Source organism: Xiphias gladius, chromosome 22 (assembly GCF_016859285.1).
Source record: "Xiphias gladius isolate SHS-SW01 ecotype Sanya breed wild chromosome 22, ASM1685928v1, whole genome shotgun sequence".
Lineage (NCBI taxonomy): Eukaryota > Metazoa > Chordata > Actinopteri > Istiophoriformes > Xiphiidae > Xiphias > Xiphias gladius.
Window position 1 is genome coordinate 12,481,340 of NC_053421.1, and position 16,760 is coordinate 12,498,099.

Here is a 16,760-nt window from a genome sequence, read left to right on the forward strand (position 1 = left end):
TGTGGGTAATAATTTACCTGAAATTATTTTTTTAACTGTGTTTGTTCAGGGAAAGTCTATAATTCTTTCCATTCCTTGTTTAACATGTTGACTATGTCATTGGTCCACTTAGGGAATACCAAGTCATTTGTCTTGGAACCTGAGGTGCAAAATAATCTCTGTCTTTCAGTGTAGCAGGTCATTTGTAAAGATCGAGGTGGCTGCTCTGGAATGAATGGAGAGCCAAGTAAATAATGATCCCACTAGAATCATCAGTAAACTTTATCATTTAATGAAACAGCCTGAACACACCAGAGCAGAACTGCAGTTCAATTTAACACACACAGTTGCACATGCAGACACACACATAATTCATTAGCCTTGGAGAGGGGTAAAAAGAACACGTACACACACGCACGCACGCACGCACTTCATTAGTCTGAGGGAGGAATAATAAGAGAACACAGACACCACAAAACCATCCAAACACACAGCCACAGCCACAGCCACACACACACACACACACACACACACACACACAGACACACACACACACACAAATATATATGGCTGCAGTGCAGAGGTATGACACTTGTGACTGTCTAGCCAGGCGTTAAATGGACTGTCGCTGTGCATTTTATTTTAATTTAGTCCAACCTTCATTGACATACCCACAGTATGTGATTCATCATTCCGTCCCAATGTGCTGACGTGACCTGCACAGATATGGATAATATCAAAGCACCGGATAAATGATGGACATAAAAGTATTACCTGAATCAAATGAATGGTGGGCATGCTTTAAGCGTAAGCTTCTACGTGCTCTCTCTCTCAAGCTGCTCACCCACAGCAAGCTAGAAATATTGTTAAATACATACATTTCTGAATTAAGTAATTACATAAACCTTTTCTTTTTGTACAGAGGGAGATACTGTACAAGTGGATGTTCCAAAATTCTAAAAAGGTCAATAATTAAAGAAGTACCTCTCTATAAAATTGGATTAATAGAAGTTAAAAGGACTACCAAGGTAACGGTTAGGCCAAAAATGACCAATACTGAAAAGTTTCTTGGGTAAGGGCTATTTGTTCAACAGGTTAAGGCCAGATTATACCTTCTGTGTAGAAACACGGTACAGCCGCATACCTTACGCCATAGCCTGATATGCACCTCCCTAGAACTGTAACTACACCGTGACTGGTTCACTTGGTAGTATGTCTCGGCCGTACAAGCACAGAAAATTCACCCTTTTTCTGCCTCCATCAGTTCAATGGTCGTACACACCATCTCCTCCAATGTCTTCTCTCTTTTCTGCTCTGCAGTAATTACACTAGAAGTAACTGTTGTTTAACATTTATTAGCTCCAACTCCAACATGATCCACGCAGTTTCAGTCGCCATCATTTGAAGTACACGAAGAAACTCAACAAAGTGGCGTTTAAACCCAACAGCCAATTAGTGTATTGGTGCTGTAATTGCAGAGCGATGCAGACACACCAGCGCACAAGTATAAATACTCACAACAGCGTAGGCCACTTGAATTGGCTATGGCATTGCCTTGATCCCACACAGAAGTATAAACCAGCCTTTACTTACAAAAGAAGAAAAGAAGCTTTGGGTTCACATGCAGAAGCTGCTTCTCCAGCTGATAGGGGAGCCAAGTTTGCTTCCAGGTTAGCTGGTTAGCAAGTCAAGTATGGGCAATCGTAGCAATGCAGATACATTTTTTTACAGTCTACTCACAGATAGGCCTAAAAAGGGAAAATGAATTCAAAGACATGAAACAGTGAGAGCACCAGGAACAGATAACAAGGGTGAACACTGGGTTATATAGAAAAGACCGATGCTGAAGTTGGTTGTTTTCTGTTAGACAGGTGATTAAATGACTAATTTTTTTTAACTGACTAATGGTTTTATGAATCCTTAAGCTGACACTCACTAGAGCCCAAGAACAGCATCATATGGGCTCTTCTTGAGAGCTTCAGGTGATCCTTTAATGTGCAATTTCTCCAGTAAAATGAGCAACATCAGAGAGTCTTTGATAGTCCACAGTACTAATATGACACAGAAAATACTGTACTGCCAATAATGGGGATGTCAATTTTTCTTTTTTTCACTTTACCATAGCCTTATTGATAATGTAAACAAATCTACCATACGATTTCTAAATTACAAAATTGTTACGCTTCTGCTTTACTTCCTAATCATCAAAAACAAGACACAAGATCATTTTTGTAAACAAGGTATGTAACTGTACGTAAACAATGGAATACTGAGTTGAAGGATAATTAAAAAGCACAGCCATTAACAATGTATCAATTCCTAAGCATTCTCTACCCCACCTCTTTGATGGCCTTTAGCTGTCAATAATATTCCTTGAAAAAGTACATATAAGCACACCACATAAAGCAATAAGTACTCATCTCACAGTCAAACTGCCTAGGGTTACAGACCTGGCATAGCTTCATATAAAACCTGAGGAACACGTAACAGGAGATGAACTGAAATGGTATGGAGTACGAATGTGTTCCTCAGGGTTTAATAGCTGCTACACTGCTAAACATTATTTAACCTTCAAGCTTACTATTTCGGCAGCAAATTTCCCTCCCTGTAGACAACAGTTTGCAGGGATTTAGAAACACAACGGAGCATGCTGCCAGTGAAAATCCACTTCAGGCTGGAATAACTGTTGCATAATCGTACAGTCAAAAAAACAGTGTCACTCAAACACACAGACAATCCACTCTCACACAAACATATTATAGTGTACTGTGAGTGAAACTGTGGGGTTGAAAATAAGCTCTAAAAGGTAGGTTGAGTCAAACATTGAGCAAGAGAAATATGATATGAGAGAGAGGGAGAGACAGAGAGATATCAAAAGGTGAGTCAGACAGTGAAACATTACTGCGTTCCTAGAAGTACCAAACTATCAGTTGACCTTGTGTGTGCACTTATGTGTGAACACTAGGAGGGTGCAAGCACAGGGAAAGCTGGCACCTACCTGCCCTGTTACTTGACTTTCCAATATGTTTGAGAAGGGTTGTTTATATGTTCACATTGTACCACCACATTACCTTACTCCCCGTGATGGACCCCTGTTACGATGTGGGTGTTAGCATTCTGAATTTAATCTCACTGTGTGTGTGTGTGTGTGTGTGTGTGTGTGTGTGTGTGTGTGTGTGTGTGTGTGTGTGGAGCCACTACCAAAACACATTACTGGCCTTCTTATCAAACGTATGGCTAACTCTGTTTGCTTTTAGATGTGACAATATATTTTTTTTTCTGTATGTTTTATGAAGCCAAATGTAATTCATGATTTATAAAAATTATAAGAAAAGCAACACTGATTGAGCCAATGTAATGGCAGTTTTGAAATCAGAGGCAGAACAATCTTACTGAACAATATGAGAACAAGCAGTCCTGATCTCATGCAGGTTCAGTTTGTACTTGCCGTATATTGTCTAGTGAGAAACAAGTCTATGTACTTTCCCATGCTAGCGTACAAATAAGATTTGTTTGAGGGAATATGAAAAACAAATAACCCTACATCTTTTAAGTAAATAGAGAAAAGGTATAAAAACTGAGGAAACTTGGGTAACTCAAACATAACCTCTGTCCTTCAGGAACAAAGATAACGTTGAGGTTCATGACTCAAACCAACATTAAAGCAATCCAGTGATTAAAATGAGAATGATAAACTACAGTCAGTTAGTCAAGGACAATATTGACTGACCACTTCTGTGATGTCTGACAAATCTGTCTCAAATGTGTCATGAAAACAATAGGCTTAATAATGAACAAGAAGGCAGAGTGAATAACATAATCTTAAAAAAAATGTTTACAATGTTTTTGACTTTAAATTATATGGTGTCAAGAGCATTATGGTGATGTAGTTCAAGAAAAAAAACCCACCTTGTTCTCTCTAAATTATTCTGGGAGAGTGTATATATGGGTTGGGCTGTTTTGCCACCTGCTCTTTGTGACCACTGGGAGGCATAGAGTTTCACCTGTGCTCTGACATGTTTTGAAGATAGATACACGCACGCACGCACACACACCACTTACATAAGTGTCAAGACTTTCTGTTTATCTGTGTTTTCTCCTTCCCTCTGTCATGCACACACTCTAACCTCATGCTCCTGTATTTGTGGGTGTGTGTGTGTTCTTTTCTCTCTAAAAGCAGGAAAGATAGGTATTGTTGTCTGAAAGGCCTAATAATAAATTAACACAACTTAATGAAGAAAAACTTAACTCCTGTAATCATAGAGAAACTGCATTTATCCTGTTTGTGTGTGTGTGGCTTGTGGGAAGGAAATAAGGTATAATCCAGAGGAAGTATCAATAAGAGAAGAATGTGTTAGGAACTGCCAAAAGTCGTTATCCACAAGCCGTTTGTCTCTCAAGTGAGCGCGAGCGCACACGTGCACACACATGCACACACACACACCTCAGCTTCAGCTTGTTGTGAAGTTAATGACTCGTTTTCTGCTGGTTTCCTGTTGTTTAAACTGAGCCAGTTCACAACACTACACTTATTGACACACACAGCCAGGTATGTGGGCAGGAAGGCCCCCTCCCTCGCTCACTGCTTCCTGGATTAAATCACTTCTATACACAAACACTAACACTTAGAGGCAACATGAACAACAGCATAAACAAGCAGACAAACAGATAAATATAATTCCCATATCTATCTTTAATGTTAATATGAGATCAGGTAGGAAAATCTCGCCTATATCATATAATTTTTATATTATATACACACACACATATACACACACACACACACTGTATCATCTTAGAATAATAGTATTATTTTTAAGTTGATGAGTAAGGTATTTGATCTTATGTATAATTAAAAACAAGAAGTTTACCTGTGATCATTGCAACAAAAGTGATTACTGTGTTTTCCAATTAAGGATTATTCATTAAAAGGTTATAAAATGATGTGAACAACACAGTTTCCTCAATTTTGGTCTGAGTTGCATCTAAAATAACATGGTATCACTATAAAGGAATTGTCTGAAGTAAAAAACCAGATTGTGAGACTTCAATACGATAGGAGAGGGTACAAGAGCATAAGTAGGCTACTGGACATTAGCCAAAATGAAGTTGCAGTGGTTAGGAGGTACAGGAAGAGCCATACTACTAACAACACAAGTCATAGTGGCCGTCCTTGAAAAACAATGCCACAAAATTCACTATTTATTCAATCTTGCATTGAAAAAGAGACAGGTAAGCGCTTCTGACTTGGCACAAGGACTATCTGTGGTAACTTATTTCAGTGACTGATCAGACAGTCTGAAGGACAGTGCACGAAGTCACACTCTACAGACAATGTCCAAGAAGAAAGCATTGCTCACAAAACTGCATAAAAATAAAGAGAAGCCTGATGAATTGGCTAGAGCAACCAAATATCTATGAATAATGGCGGAACATCTCTCCACAGATTCTTACAAGACTGGTATCATCCATACCCAGGAGAACCAAGTCTGTCATCAAAAATAAAGGTGGACATACAAAATAGTAAAAAATAAAATAATGGAATCTCATTAATTCTAGTTCTACTGTGTTTTGTTGCAGTTGGTTCTTAAATGTTGACTTTCATTATAGTTTAATTAGTCCAACGTTTCTCTTTTCCAAATTAATTGGCTTCATTTTTATTTTGTTTTGGCAAAATAAATAAATAAAATTGTATTTAATGGACAGGATTTGTAATTACATAACATACTGACCAGGACTCTATTCACTTTTGCTGCATACTGTATATATAATATTTACAATGAGTAATCATTAAATCAGGTAAAGTGCAGCTGGTGGGAAACTCTCTGTTGTTTAAGCTTTATGTTTGTGCAAGTGTCTAGTATGGCGGCCCTGAGAGCTAAAGATTGCAGCTTGGGAAAACAAATACTAACAAACTAAGAAAACATCTTCACCAATTTGACAACACATATGGAGCATTTAGAAAAAATTCTGCAAAGTATGCAACCAAATATAGAAATGTGCATCAAATACAGAAAAGACAACCAAATATAGAAATGTGCTGCAAATACAGAAAACACGACCAAATAGCCCAAGTAGCACAGACCACAAGGGAAATGTTTCCAGGAGACACATCGTGAATCGTGAAGTTACTGAAGTTGACTATCCATCAGTGGTGTTGGATAGTGAAGTTGCTGAAGTTGACTATCCATCAGTGGTGTTCGAAAATCAGCTAAAATATAGGGTTTTCCCCCTATTCTTTAAACATTCTGATCATTTGATTTTGATATTATTCTAGATATCTGCTGTTAACCCTGAAGCGTTTCAGTAGCTATTTGGTTTTCTGTATTTGTACATTTTATACATGGGTGTACAACAACAGTTAACCATAGCGTGTATTAGTGTGACATTTTCATGGGCAGAGAATCTGCTATGTCACACAATCAGAGCTTTCTGAATGAATATTTTGATGCTTGGGATGTGGTTGGTGATCATGTTGCCCGTTACATCTCTAAGGCTAGAGCGTGTTGTGCTGAGCCACCTGTCAGTCAACATGGTGGGCAGATGCTCATGAGTTCAAATCTGCTTAGTACTTGAGGAAAACACGGATTTGGTACCCAAATGGAGCTGCTGACTGAGGAGTTTATAACACACAAGTGTGTATATGCTTGTGTGTTATAAATAAATGACTAAACCAGGCCGTTTGTTGTAGATGTTCCTATTCTATCTGGGTGGTTAAATACAGGTCAAAACAAGGTTAAATCAAAGACTGAGAGTCAAAACACACACAGCTTCCGTCACGGTTTCATTTACTTTACTTGCTGAATCATCAGCTAGAGGGAAAGAAGAAGAATGAGGAGGGGTGAAATGTTGAGTGGTCCCGCCAGTGTGGCAGGTTATCGCGGCAAACCTGTCTTGCTCACTACTCTCTTCCCGCCTCTCTTGCCTTCTTGTCTTTCCCTCTCCTTTTTCCCTTACTTGTCTCATATCTCCCTCCTCCCAATGCCCTCAGGGATCTGTCACCCCTCCCACCTACTATTCCAGTGAAACATTAGCCCTGGCCGATACCTTAAACCTTTAAGTGTGTGAGTGCATGTGTTTAAACTAATTAAGGTATAACAATATCAATAACAAACAGAGTGAGAGACTGTCTCCACACTGTGTAGTCACGCTACTGATGCATGTGTCCTGCTGTAACCCAGGGATGTTTGATATAACCCCGTCACTCCTCGTGACTAATAGCAATGACTAACATGTGCGCACACACACACAAACACACACACACAACACACACACAAAAAGCACACAAAGGCAACCGTCTTGGAGCCGTTTGTTTGGAGAGAAACAGTCCCTACACTCAAGAGAGACTGAGATAGACAGAGAGTTTATCATCAACACACTGACAGTCAGCGTCACACTGCCAGCACATTGCACCACACTACTAACACTTAAAGGTACCTTTAATACTAGGGAGCTTAAGCAATCAAATCATAATCATTGCCATATTGGAAAAAAGTGTCCATTATTACTTTTTTGCAAACTAGTTCTGTTAATTTTCAAAAATCAATCCAAGGAAGGTATAGTAAAGTTCTCATGGTAACCTTCGAGTCATGCAACATGGATTATAATTCATTTAATCATTTATCTGAAAAAATGCCACTAATTTGGTCTATATACAATACTGTGTACTCTATTTACACAATATTGTATGTCTACCACTTTAAACCACAGGTCCAAGGAATAAAACCATGACAGCCAAATTCAGTGGGATAAATTGTTACTTAACTCTTCCCATGTGGGAATGTAAAAGGTAAAGGTTATTTTGGTTTCACTTTTTAGGTGAACACATGCTTTCTTGAAGCAGTTTTGTACTAGAAAGTGATAATATTTATGATAATGAATCACCAGGGTATTCTGACCAGTTTTATATTTAAAAATGTGTGAAGGATAAAATGTTATATTCACTTTATATGTAACAGTTGGTGCCTCTTCATCTGGACTAATAATGTGCTGAAAAGACCAGAGACCACCCAGAGACAAGCCTGTTACTGTTGCCTTTTGTGTGTATGTACTGATCATTTTTACAACAAAATTCCTCCTGGGAAAGAGAAAAGAGACAATATTCACGTTTACCTCTTTCTCTGAAGTTTTTCTGTAAACCTTAGGACAATATAAAACAAAACCTTTCAAATAATTGTAGATCATTAAATGAAATCAGGTGGAGCAATAAGAATGTTTTTACATGCTGAACAAGGCTGAACAGGTTGAAATTTTAAAAGAGTACAGAAAAAAGAGTGCTGTAATACTTTCGTGCCTTAGAGAAAGACCAGATTTGTGTCATAGGTCAGAGTGTTTCCAATCATAGCTGTATGTGAGGTGAACACAACCCATCAAAAAGCACTTTGAAAAAAATATTTCACATCTTAATGGCTTAAACCAATGAATCAATGGAAAGAAGCAGGGGAGAATGGTAACCAAATGCTCAAATGGAGATTAACTGGGAGGTTTTCAGAGGTCATGTTGTAGGTCAAGGGTCATTGTATCAGTCAGCTGCTGGGATCACACATATTAATCACCTGTTGACCTGTCCTCTTTCCTGTGGGACCACAACTGTAAAAACTCCACAGCTGTTGCAGCTGGAGATGCCCTCAACATTATGTATCTTCAATACTTTAAACACTTTGCTATTTATTATTGCTTTCCCTGCTACTACTTTTTTTCAATAATACAGAAATGATGGATACTGAAATTTAAAATCTTTTTTTAGGAAAACATACACAGCTGACAGGCATGTGAGTGAGTGTGTCTCCTTGGGAGAAGGACCTCTATGGCCTGAAATTGAAAGGGTTTTCAGAGGCCAGGAACGTGTAACCTCCAGGGAAACCAACCTACCAACTTGAGGGAAACCACAGGGTTTGAGAATTGCTCAATGCTCAGCGCTCCCCGATCATCTACCCCTTTCTAGTGACATGATGGCTTACGCCCCCCCTTTCTCCAAAGCCCAACTAACCCTAAAGTTCAACATTAATATTGCCAGAATCTTTTCCTCTACACATATACACAACAAATCCCAAACCCACAGACGCATAACCGTTCTTCTCCAAGCTTTTCATCTTTATCCCCTGTGGTTCAAACACACTTAATCCTCAAAGTAGTTTGGGGAAAATCAGCCCTATATTACGGCAAACTGCGAAACAACTGTGGAAAATCCTCTGACCACATTCACTCGCTCTGTAACAGCTTTATTCCACCATAACAGGATTTTCTCCATACATCATTACATAAAGACTGTACTTCATTATGTGATTTTAATTGACAGAAGCAGAGAGAAACGAGTCAAAAAAATATGGTCTGTGTTGGCAGACGAGGACAAATTAACCATTTTATTGAAATAATTATCCTACTGATTGTTAGAATTATGCATGACAGGAAACAATCAGTTATTAATAACTTGGAGAAATTGGTTATTATGTCATTGAAAGGAGAGTATATTTAATGCAATTTTTCTCTGTGGATATGGATGACTTTAGTGAAAAAGCTCTGTGTACCAAAACTAAGTGTGAATTAGGTGAAATCTTAAAGCAGAGAACAATGGAATTGTACATAATATTGAAATAATGTCATAAACACTGAAGCATGGAAGAATATAAAACTACAATGAAGGATGATGAATGAAACACTGTAGCAGATTAGTATAGTAACTATACTGGGTATACTAAGAGGTTAAATAATTTTTAAACATGGGATGTGCCCTCAGTTGAACTTAATCCATCACACCAACAGCATTTTGGGTTTCAGTGGTGTTTTCATTGTTCTCCAGCACATCCAAGGTGTGAAAAAAATAATCTGGTTAACTACTCTTATTTTAAGAAACACAAAACAAATTTTCTTCCACCAGTTCATCTACACATGCTTCAATAAGGGTCAGGGTAGCCCTGATTTACCATTAGATTTGATAAGTATGAATGAGCTTTCAGTAACCGGAGATTTGGGCATTCAACCATCAAGAGACATTTGAACTCGATACATGTTTAAGTGTGAAACAAATCAAATCGTTCGAACAAGCTGTTGTAAGGTTATGAGTGTGAGGGTTTGGTGTTTGGATCAATTAATTCATACTTAATTAGTGCAACTTATATTTGTTTTCCTTTCCACTGCTGGAAACTTGCAGCATTATTCTAGAGAAGACCACGGGATTTTTCTACACCATTTACCTCGTAGAGCATGCAGTGTAAAGTATCACCAGTCATAAACTCACTGAGATCATCTACTGAGGAGCATCAGGGACTGCTGTTTCACTCTACACCTGAGGGCATTTTAAATTTCTGGGTTGTTCTTTGAGCTTTACTGTTGCCGAGAGTGACCAATAATTTCTGATTGTGACTGATACTCTGCCAATAATGTTTTCTTTCAGTTTCCACATTATCCTGACTTGTTTATTTCTTCCACTTTCAGGATTAGTTATGGGGTTACCAAGCCTTTTTGTGACCAGGTGACTCACCCAGCAGTGATGGTGTCTGTCTGCAAAGAAATGCAAAGACTAAGAGACAAACAAAAACATGACACCAATTATCTGCCTGCAGAAAACAAAATTTAAGTTCAGAATGGGGTTCAAGATCCTCACCTGAGAAGGATGTCAAGGAGGGAGGTCTGATGTGTGTTAGTGTGTATGTGTGTACTGGTTTTCTTTGATAAGACATTTAACCCCTCATGACCTCTCCAGTGTTGGTGGCATTAAGTAGTTTCTTAAGAGAAATACATTTGTCTTCTGCTACGTGTGTTTCAGACAGATAAGCCCTGAACTCACACATACCTGCACAAGGTTGCTGCCTGTCTCATCATTTCAGGTGAACCTTACATGGCTACACTAAGGACTAATTGTGAGAACCTACATTAATAGTCACCTGTGAGGCTGACTGACTACTACACACTCACACAGCCTCCCCCTCCATCTTGAGTTGTTCAGGTTTGCTTGAGAGCACCAGTGTGAAATGTAGTGATTCAGTAATAGCGCTTTATGACTCTCTCACCTACACACAAACCAAATACGCACACAGCATGGTGTAAGACCCTCTTTTCTATGTGTAGTTTTTGTGATAGAACAAGAAAAAACAACAAAAAATATAAACGGGCCAATGTAACCTGTAGCTAAGCAACAATAAATGTATACTGTATGCTGTATCTCTGCAAAGGAGAGAATAGCAGAGGAAAAATCTGAAGGTCAGTGAAGGAGACAAAGAGTTGGAAAAAAATAACAAGAAGAAGAAGAAGAAGAAGAACAAGAACAAGAAGAACAAGAAGAAGGATATTATGATCAGTCAGTCTGCCTTTCTAGCAACATAATAATCTATCAAGGGATAGTTGAGGAAGAATGCAATTATTTTTAATTAACAGTTATGATATGATATGTCCAGTCTTACTAAGTCCACTCGAAAGGTTGGGGGGTAAGTGCCTTTCTCTAAAGTAATCAAAGAGTAATTGTATGAGAGGTGGAAAACAAGACTAACTCACCTTCAAGCATTAAACTGTTACAACCTTGCATCTAAAAGCTACTATGGTAACACACACACACACACACACACACACACACACACACACACACACACACACAAACACAAACACACAGAAAAAACACTTGACATGCCAATTCCCTAGCTAACTCTCTCTCTTTATCTCTCTATCAAGTTCCTGAAACCAACATATCGCAGGACTAGGTGCTTTAAAAAGGCTTCCCTCCACAAAAAATGGCTGCTTATGTTTCATACATACACACTCCAGCACACTCTTACGCTTTCTCACTACACAGACATACTCACTCATACAGTGGGTGTGTTTTTTGGCTTGTAAGAAGCCCTGGCCTTGCTCCCAGACCTCAAACAGCACCCCAAGCCATGACAGCAGCAGCCAAATGGGTCAGACCGCTGGATGTGTACTGGTATTGATTTCACACAACCAGCATCACCCGTGTGGGTTTGAATGTGTGTGTTTAAGTAACGGAAGCCAGAAACTGAGTAACCACGCACACACATATACAAAGAATCGCACAAAAGGGTAGCCAGACAGTTCATGTAAACAAGATCTTATGACTTGATACCCTGCGTGTGGCAAGCTTGTGTGTTCCTGTGTATGCGTGCGTCTCTTTGTCTCTCCCATGACCATTTGCCACAGTGTGTCAAGATTTCAGCCAGATCAGTGTCACTGGGTTTGAATTTCTATTGAACACTAAAAAAACAACTGGAGACAGGGAGCGAGACCTCTACTCCAGGCTAAACAATTGCCTAAAAGGCAAAGCAGTGTACAAATACATACACACACACACACACACACACACACACACACACACACACACACACACACACACACACACACACACACACACACACACACACACACACACACACACACACACACACACACACAGATAACCATCTGAGTCAGTGTTAAAGCAAACACAGCGGTATTACTCCTCAATTCAAGGCCCCTTCAGAGGGAACTTAAAAAGGAGGATTTAAAGGAATGGTGAAGCCTTCAACTATAGAGGAAGAAATGACCACACACTGCGCCCAATCAGAAGCTTTCATTGGTAAAATGATATATTTGAGTGCTGAGAGGAAGATAGACAGGAAAGATTGTAGTTGCGAGTTATGGACCTGTCAACAACACATTTAAGGCATGTAAGCAGAAAAGAAAAACACTGCATGCTCTCCGGGGTAAATGGTGAAAAACAATAGTGAAAAGATGACAAATGAAGAGACGGAAAAAATTGCCAGTATCCAAAAAGTATTAGTCAGTGAGAAACAAGTAACCACTGTCCATAAGATCCAAAGGGAAAATGGGATAGGAATTAGGAAAATAGGACTGTTGAGCATGCTATATGAACAGACATGGCCAAAAGTGTTGGAAATAAAAGCTCCTTCATACTGGTATGTCTTTAGTTTGTAATAGAATAAAACAAAGAAGCTGAGAGGAGAGCTGAATTCTTGCTTATTCTACAAAGATCTTCTAAAATGGCCTGGACAAAATCACTGGTACCCCTTAGAAGTGGTGATAAATAGGCAGATTGTAGTGATATTTCAAGCAGACTATTGTCTTCAAATAGTGTCAAACGTTTCTTCAATCTTATGATCAGTTATTCAGCCTATTTTGAGTTGTCAGAGGAGTTAAGGAAAAAAATGATTACCAAACACAGTCAAGGTAAAGGATATAAGGCCATCTCAAAGCAGCTTGATGTTCCTGCAACCACATTTGCTCATATTATTAAGAAGTTTTAAGGTCCATCAGACTGTAGCCAACCTGCATGTGGTCGCAAGAGGAAAACTGACCCAAGACTGAACAGAATGGGAGTTCAAATGGTGGAAAAAGGACAATTTCAAAACAGATACAAGCTGACCTCCAAATTTTAGGTACAACAGAGTCTGGTTGCACAATACGTCACTTTCTGAATGAAAGTGGGGCCCATGGAAGAAGACTCAGGAAGACCCCACTTTTAAATAGAAACATAAAAAAGCCAAGTGGAGTTTGCTAAAATGCATAATGACAAGCTACAATGCTTGACAGATGAAACAGAATTAGCGCTTTTTGCTAACATCAGCTACCTGTTAACAGAATTAAAATGAAACTGTCAAACAAAAGAACACCACCCCCACTGTCAAACATGGAGGAGGTGCAGTTACTGTATGTTATTGGGTTGCTTTGCTGCATATGGCATAGGGTGCCTTGAAGCTGTGCAGGGCACAGTGAAATCAGAATATTGTCAAGGCATTCTGCAGCGAAACATACTGCTTAGTGTCAGACAGCTCTGTTTCAGCCACAGGTCATGGCTTCTCCAACAGGATAATGACCTAAAACACACATATAAAAGCACCCAAGAATGGATGAGAAGCCTACTATGCCTACTATGAGTCCTGATCTTAATCCAACTGAACATCTATGGAAACTCACAGCTGGGAGAAGGTATCAATCAAACTTGAGAGAACTGGAGCAGTTTGCTCAAGAAGAATGGGCCAAACTATCACTTGATTGCAGTGATTGCCTAACAAAGGGTGTGCTACAAAATATTAAGTTAAGTTTCCCAATATTTTTGTCAATGCCATTTTCATTTGTCGTATTATTTAAACTAATATGTTACATTGGAAATCAAAAGTAATGTGTCTGTTCTATTAAATATGGAACAGAGAATACTAAATACCAATTGCTTTAGTCAGTAGTACATACTTACTTCACAGAAATATGTGTTTTTCTTTTTTAAGTGGAAGGGTACGCACAATTTTGGCCATGTATCAGCATTTTCTTCCAGCACTTCAGGCTGCCATTGGTGAGTGGTTCTATGAACTCTGTCAATATATTTAAATACACAAATCTTTAAATGTAGATGGCTGTACAGTAACCTTAATAAAAGTCTTGTTCAACCAGATTTACATTTTATACTTAAGCCTATGGTATGACTGTTGACCTACATGAAGCAGTTACATGAAAACTATTGATTACTGCAGTACATGGATCTCATCCGCTTAGAGCAAACTCCATGTATAACAAAATGACTTTAATCTGTAACATCAACAGACATGTATTTATACACGGGAACCAGATCATCATAATTCATCACAGAAAAGTGTTGCCATGTTCAGCTACCGATCCACTGCACTGAATAAAGTACACTTTCATGATCATCTGGATATGAATGGAAGTGAATCCATATCCATCCTGTGATAAGACTTTCTTCCTAAAATTAGTACTTAATCTCTCTCCCTCACTGTTTCACACATACCAACACACACACACACACACACACACTCTACGTTATACTGCACTTGTCTTAAAATATGCCTGTTTTCATTTAATTCCAGGAAAAAGGCATACTTAAAAATAAGAGGTTATCATCTGGCAACAGTAATAACATGTTTAAATATACTGTACCACTGCATACATAAACATCTTTCTTCTAAATCATGCAATAATACCTAGAGATTTAGGGCAGACATGTGACCCAAACTTATTTTCATATGAATCCCTTCATAGCGTATTATCGTAGCATCAATTCTATATTTATTCACCACCCCTGACGTGCGTTGCCATAATTAATCATACTCAAATTCCATGACAGATTATCTGTCATACAGTAAAAGATTAAGTTTGCATCATTTGTTGTCGTTTGTGCCATGTCAAAGTTCAAATCCATGTGCATGTTTTAGAATTGTGGATTTTTTTATTCTGGGGGGCTATATTTAATCCCTATACAGAATGTACATGTTTAGCTATAATACCATATATATCCATGTGTTTTGGTCACTGTGCATATTTTAGAAGAACAGAGCTTGATCATGAAATGCATGAGGAAGAAAGGCTCAAACATTCAAAATTAAATTATCTATTAATCCCAAATTTGACATTATTAACATTGTAAAGTGATGTGCTGATGAAGGAGAGGTGAGAGGCAGGAGAACAGCAGCAAAAGTGAGAGTAAGAAAAGAACATATCACTGCCATCATTCAAAAACGTTTGCAGCTGAGAGGAGGGCTTAAGTTCATAGTTTGAAAAAGCTCACATTTGTTAAATAACATATCCATCCAACAGTGAAAAAGAATATACTTTCCTTATCTAAGCTGATAGAATTTACCATATACATTTCTCTTAAGCAGTAAATTTTTAAGAAGTCTGACAAAGTGAATAATGGTAATCATGTTTATGACTTAGTTCCAAATTCTATGACTCCAATATGTCAGAGCAACATCCAAGAAAATTGTGGCAATGTGAGGAAATTTAGCACAAATCTTATCCATCTGACAGGATAGATACACAGTGGCTTCAGGAAGTATTCAGACCAACCTTTTGCACACTTTGTTATGTTATAGATTTAATTGTAAATGGATGAAATTGTCATTTTTGCCCATCAATCTTCACTCAATAACCCAAATTGACAAAGTAAGAAGTAAATACTTTGTAGAAGCTACTTTTGCCGCAATTTCAGATTTGAACCTCCTTGGGAAAGTCTCCACAAGCTTTGCTCACCTAGATTTAGGCAGTTTCTCTCATTCTTCCTGGCAGATCCTCTCAAGCTCTGTCAGATTGAATGGAAAGGAACTCCCATCTTCAGGTCTTTCCACAAATTTTTCAGGTTCTCCCATCTCTTTAGAGGAATTCTGAAGCTCTGTTAGAGTGACTTTTGGGTTCTTGGTCACCTCCCTGACCAAGGCCTTTCTTGCCCAATTACTCAGTTTGGCCTGACTGCCAACTCTAGGAAGAGTCCTGGTGGTTCCAGACTTCTTCAATTTCAGAATTATTGAGGCCGCTGTGCTCCTAGGAACACTCAAAGCTTTAAAAATGGTTTCATACCTTTTCTCTGATCTATGTCTCGGCACAAAAGTTTATTGCTGAGGTCTGAAGAGTTCCATGGACTTCACGGCTTGGTTTTTGTCTTGACATGAAGCGTAAATTGTGGGACCTTATATACACATGTGTGTGCCTTTTTTAAACTATGTCCAGTCAATTCAATTTGCCACAGGTGGATTCCAATCAAGTTGTAGACACATCTCAAGGATAATTACAGCGATCAGTTTGCCATAGTTTAGAGTGCCACAGCAAAGGGTAATACTTTAAACATAAATATATAAAATATTTTTTAATTGGGTCCCAACTTATTTAGTGACCCGATAAAGGTAAAATCAATTGCCTCTTTCAATCTCATCTCAATCTTCACAATATTTTGCATGGCCAGAGGAAGACGGATGGAGAGAATAAAAGAGAGCAATGCAGGCCACACCTACAAACTGTCTCAGAGCTTGACCATACAGAAGTACGTTCAG

At 38.5% G+C, this 16,760-nt stretch overlaps 1 protein-coding gene across 1 annotated transcript in view; it reads right to left on the reverse strand.

Annotated features, from left to right (window-relative positions):
• cdkal1 (CDK5 regulatory subunit associated protein 1-like 1) overlaps positions 1–16,760 on the reverse strand; it is a 238,596-nt gene that overhangs the window by 74,174 nt on the left and 147,662 nt on the right. The window lies entirely within an intron of this gene.